The sequence below is a fragment of the Protopterus annectens genome, chromosome 13.part0 (assembly GCF_019279795.1).
Source record: "Protopterus annectens isolate FY-2018-M chromosome 13.part0, PAN1.0, whole genome shotgun sequence".
NCBI lineage: Eukaryota > Metazoa > Chordata > Ceratodontiformes > Protopteridae > Protopterus > Protopterus annectens.
In genome coordinates this window covers 826,751,468-826,757,467 of record NC_056747.1, presented here as the reverse complement: position 1 = coordinate 826,757,467, position 6,000 = coordinate 826,751,468, and the positions used below count along the sequence as shown (strand labels likewise).

The 6,000-nt window shown below is 48.5% G+C and overlaps 1 protein-coding gene across 1 annotated transcript in view; it reads left to right on the top strand.

Annotated features, from left to right (window-relative positions):
- Window positions 1–6,000, top strand: part of LOC122787696 (BCAS3 microtubule associated cell migration factor) — a 4,651,713-nt gene that overhangs the window by 4,614,100 nt on the left and 31,613 nt on the right. The gene's annotated exons all lie outside the window — the stretch shown is intronic.

Below are 6,000 nucleotides of genomic sequence, written 5' to 3'. Positions count from 1 at the left end.
ACTTTATTCTAAAGTTAGTGTATTAAAACCCCTTTAATTTTAATATTTATACTTATTTCCCTTAGTTTAGAGGAATTCTTATCCCCTTTCTTAAAAATTCCTGTTTTTTCCCCACAAGAACTTTAAGTTCTTCCCTGGGCCTACAGGCCTTTTTCTTTCCCTAGTGGAGTGTGTGTGTGTTTTCTTAATTTAAAAACCTAGCTAGTTGTTTTATTTTAAGTTAAACTAGACAGGGTGTAATCAGTGCGTTTGTGACTGTGTGTGTGATTACACCTTTGAGATGTCTAAAGAAGCAAAGGTCTCCGGATTCAAGAAGTGTGATGCGTGCTGTCAGAAAATGTCTCTGACAGACGCTCACACTTCTTGTGCCTACTGTCTGGGACCTTTGCACCTGCAGGACTCCTGTGCTGTTTGCCATGGCTTCAGCCCCAGGGTCCTGCAGGAAAGAAAAAATAAGTTAATTTTAAGAGGCTTACTCAAGCCAGAGGATTCCCTTACTGTGTCTTCAGGGAAGCCCTCCAAGGCATCTAGGTCTTCGGCTCCGACAACTGAGCCGAGACCTAAGGCTTCTAAACCTCTGCCTACATCGGCTCCGGCTGGAGCCGATGAGTCTCAGTCCACAGTTTCTGTGGTTCCCTCGGCTCCAGCTGGAGCCGAGGTATTAGAAATTCCCGTGTCTGCTCCGACCAGACCTTCGGAGCCGACAACTAGGAAGAGGTCCAGGTCACCATCCCTTGGCTCCGTTCATTCGGCTCCAGGATCTCCCCTGCTGTCTGAACGGAGCCAAAGATCTCACTCCTCTAGGTCATCGAGGCTGTCGGATCATGACCTTCAGAGGGTAGTGAGTCGACTTCTTAAGTCCGAGGCACTGGCCCAGATGCTTCAGAGCCCGACTCATCAGTCGATGCCTGCCCCTGTCCATCAATATATTCCTCCTTCGACTCTCTTGAGCTCGGAGCCGGGTCGTGTCGGAACCGAGACTGTGATAGCGCCGGAGCCGATACAATTGTCTTCGCTCCGCTGGCTCCGATTTCTTCCTTGGAAGAATCTCGGCGCCGGACTTCCCTCGCCGGCTCTGAGGGGTGAGTGGCATCGACCCTTGTCCGACCCCGCTCTTCCTGTCGGAGCCCGGCGCTGGTGAGTTCGGCTCTGACATCGGCCTCGAGCCATCACTGTCGGTGCCGAGGGGTTCTCAGCTTCTCGGAGCGGGGACCTCTGGCTTTGCCTGACAGGGGTGCTTCGAGGTCATGCGGAGTGTGTTAGAGCCTGGCTCTACCCACAGTCGGCGCCGTCCGCCCCTCCCCACGGTGCCTCAGGTCAAGTCGACTCACTCCCTCATCCCGAACGCAGAGAGCCAGCTTCTCAGGAACCCCTGTGGGATCTCATCCTCTTCCGAGGCCTCTCCTGACTTGGCAGAAGAGCCCTCGGAAGAGGAAGTGTAAGAGGAAACACATTGACTCACCTGAGTCAATCACATCTGATACAGATTTAGATGATTCGAGGGTTCCCCCCGTTCCCCTTCTGAAGATGTCTCTTTTGCAGACATTCTAGAGATCCTGAAGCAGAGGGGAAATTGGCCAGCCCTTAACCCTTCGGAGGATGAATCTGTATATCTTGAGGCATTTGGCTCTCGCCCTTCCACCTCCTGGGTGTCCCCCTTGACCCCCTCATGCAGGTGGTTGCTAAAAAGGCATGGACGGCTCCTGATTCAGTGGACCCCACTCCCAGGAGACCCTCCAAATTCATAATGGCACCAGCAGACAAGCAGTTCTTAACAAAAGGAGTTTCTGTGGATGCTATGGTGGTAGCTGCTGCCACTAAGAAGGAACTAGCTGATCCTTCAGTACCTGTCCATCCACCTAACAAGGAATCTAGGTCCATGGACAGGTACGGGAAGCGGATGTTTTCGTCAGCGACATTTACTATGCTCGCTGAACTACCTATGCCATTTCACTCGCCTTCAAAGGGACTTGATTAAAGAAGCGAGTGACATGTTGAAGGATCCTACAGCTGCGGGTTTCAAGATAAATGAACACTCAGCTGGCTACCCTTAACTCCATAGCCAACTCCTCCATGCCTCCTTTCTTATGCGGCTGATGGAGCGAGTAGGTCCGCAGGGACAGGTGTGGCCTTACGTAGGCATGCCTGGATGCGGCTATGCAATTTGCAGACCCTTCAAGACGTCTTTCACTAACTCCCCGCTTGATGGATCATCTCTTTGGTCCTCAAGTGAAAGAAACCTTGACTAGGTGCGAGACTGATGGCAAGACTCTTTCTGCCGCCGGAGTCCGTTTTCTACTCCTTCTAGGCCTTACCCCAAAGGCCAGAAAAGTGGGAAAATGTGGTTCCGTAAACAAAATCAAGGGACTTCGCCTGACGACAAAGTCGCTACCCGCCAGAGGCAGAGGCGGAATAACAATGGTAGACGCCCCTCGAGGCAGGGGGCTCCGCAGAACCAGGGCAATCGAGAAGCCTTCTCTGATAAGCCCTTTCAGCATCCCTGAGGTGTTGCCCTGCTGCCCACCTTCGAGGCAGTCGGGGAAGGTTGTCACTGTACCCAAAAGCCTGGCTATCCCTGACTCAAGACAAATGGGTACAGTCCGTCATTTCAAGGCTATTCTATCCCCTTTCTTCGCATTCGAAACAATCAAAAATCCCTTCCAGATGTTCCACCAAGACAAAGGGATCTAGCGGTTTTGGAAATTTCAAAACTGCTTGCAAAAGAGCAATTCAGCCAGTTCCAGCAGACCAGCAAGGATCCGGAATCTACTCAAGGTTCTTTTAGTTCCAAAGAAAACAGGGGACTAGAGACCTAATTTGGATCTCAGTATCTTGAACAGATCAGTCAAGAAAACAAGATTTCGGATGGTCACGCTGCAGTCCATCCTTCCCTATTGGGAAAAGGAAACTGGATGTGCTCTATAGACCTTCAGGATGCGTACTATCACATAAAATGAACAGACGCTCCAGAAGATTCCTCCGCTTCAGGCTGGGAACCAGTCATTTTCAATTCAGGGCCCTGCCCTTTGGTCTCACCACTGCCCCCCGGGTGTTTACCAAATGCATGGCAGTGGTAGCTTCTCACCTGAGACGACAAGGATTCCAGGTGTTTCCATATTTGGACGACTGGCTCCTCACAGCTCCCACCAAGCATCTCCTTCTGATGGCCAGGGATTACACTTTTCGCATTTGTCAAAAGTTAGGCATTTCAATAAATTGCGAAAAGTCTGTTTTATCGCCTTGTCGTACTATTACCTACATAGGCGCAAATTTAGACACAGTAGACATGTCTGCGAGGCTAACAGATCAGAGAATAACAGACATACACAGACTGGTCTCACTCCTTTTCAACAACAACAGAATCAAAGCCAGGTTAGTTCTGAAAGTGTTGGGAATTATGGCAGCTGCCATTCCTCTGCTTCCATTAGCCAGATTCCACATGCGGATCCTTCAATGGATGCTCTTTACACAATGGTCATACCAGCAACTTCCAATGTCCCACACCATTATGATTACGCAGGCGTGCAGAAATCATCTCATGTGGTGGATGTCTTCCCCTCAGCTCTGGTTGGGAAGACCCTTTGTTCCCCCCCCCCTCCGGTTGCTACTCTGACAACGGACGCCTCCCTGATCGGGTGGGGGGGGCATTATCAGGGCAGGACGATCCAGGGCACATGGCAACCAGACGAATGCCACTTGCACATAAATGTTCTGGAGATGAGAGCAGTGCTTTTAGCGTTGCAAGCCCTTCAAGACTCTCTCCTTGGGAACGATTGCAATCCAGACAGACAATATGTCTGTAGTGTGGTAGATCAAGAAACAAGGCGCAACCAGGTCCGACCCCCTGTGTCGGGGAGCACTCAGATTGTGGCAATGGGCAATTTCTTCTCAGCGTTTTCTGATAGCAACGGACATCCCGGAAGTCCAATCAAATAGCGGACAAATTGAGCAGAGCTATCCTCATGCCTCACGAGTGGTCTCTGAAAGACTCTGTTGTGAGAGAGATTTTTCTCAAGTGGGGTCAGCCTTGCTGCGATCTTTTTGCTACTCCCCAAAACAGCAAGTGCAGACATTATTTCACTCTATTCCCTTTACCAGGCCAACCCAGCAGAGACGCTCTAGTCCAAGTTTGGCCCCAGGGACTTCTGTATGCATTTCCTCTCTTCCCACTAATCTCTCAAGTGATACAGAAAGCTATCGCTCAGAAGGCCTCGTTGATCCTCATTGCTCCTTACTGGCCTCGACAGGTGTGGTTCCCCTTTCTACATCAATTTCTACTGGAGCGACCTTGGCATCTGGACCTAGTTCCAGACCTTTTGATCCATCAATCGGGTCAGTTACATCGCTCCCTCCCCTCTCTGAACCTCACTGCTTGGTTCCTCCAGTTCCAACCTTAGCCAGGCTTCCTCAATTATCTCACTCTGTTCGAGATATTTTGATAGCTTCCCATAAATCTTCCACTAGGAAGATTTATTTGAGTAAGTGGAAACATTTCACATATTGGGCTCAAGGAAGGGACATAGATCCTTTCACTGCTTCCATCCAAATAGTCCTTGATTTTCTAGCTGAACTCTTCCATGCAGGTTCATCCCCTTCTACTCTTAAAGTTCAATTGGCAGCTATCTCTAACTTTCATGTGGGTATTTCTGAGTCTGCCTTAATGTTCCACAAGCTTTGCAAAGCCTTTTTGAAAGGAGTTTTTCTTCTCAGACCTCCTATAAGAAATCCTCCTTCTCCTTGGGACCTAAATTTAGTTCTTACTTCTCTGATTTTACCCCCTTTCGAACCTGCAGCCTCCTGTTCTTTAAAATTGCTATCATGGAAGACTCTCTTTCTGGTAGCTATTACTTCAGCTAGAAGAGTCTCAGAACTTCATGCACTCAGCTGTCGACCTCCTTATCTATTGTTCCATAAGGACAGGGTTTCCTTACGAACCAACCCGTCCTTTTTGCCTAAGGTAGTCTCGACGGCAAATCTAAATCAAAGCATTGACCTCCCTGTCTTTTTTCCAGAATATTCCAATAGGTCTGAACAAAAATTACACTGGCTAGATGTTCATCGTCAGTTGAGGTACTATTTGGATAGAACAAAACAATTCAGAAAATCTGATCAACTGTTTATCTCCTATGCAGAAGGCAGAAAGGGACTTTCAGTTTCAAAGGTATCATTATCTAGATGGCTTACATCTCTGATTACCCTTGTTTATGAGATTAGACACCAAAAGCTGCCTAATAAACCTAGGGCCCATTCTACCAGAGCTTTGGCTACTTCCTTAGCCTTCCAAGACAGACTGCCTATTGACACCATTTGTGCAGCGGCTACTTGGGCTACTCCTCACACTTTCATTTCTCATTATAAGTTGGATTTAGCTTCTAGGCATAGAGCTAACTTTGGTTCCACTGTTCTCAGGAGTCTGTTCCGTTAGGCCACCCGGGACAAGGTGCTAGGGACGCGGTCCCATCCAGCAAGAATGAAGGCGAGATAGACAACTTAACATATAGAAGTTATGTTCTTACCATAACGTTCCATGTTAGTTGTCTTCTTCTCGCTTCTTCTTAAGGCCCCATCCTCCTTCCCCCTGGCCTGGACAGACCTAGAGGAGTTGTGATTGTGACCTCTCTTTCTACCACCTCTTTCTTAGGCATATGCCGTTGTGCATATTTCCTGGATCAGGATGTAGGTCACCCTTCTTTCTTCCTGTTGTTAGAGGTGGACTCTGTTTAGAGTTATTCTGTTACTATTATGAGCTGGGGTTAGCTTACAAACGAGATCTGAGGTAACTCTCGCCTAGCTTTGTGGGATATAAGGGGAGCCTCGAGCCGGTGGAACCAACTCTCGAGCTTTTAGAGTGGCCGAGTCAGAGCCGAGGTCGGCTCTGAACCCATCCAGCAAGAAGAAGGCGAGAAGAAGACAACTAACATGGAACGTTATGGTAAGAACATAACTTCTATTTTTTTAGTCTCTTCTTCTTCTCTGAAGTCTTCCACGAAGTTTCAGTTG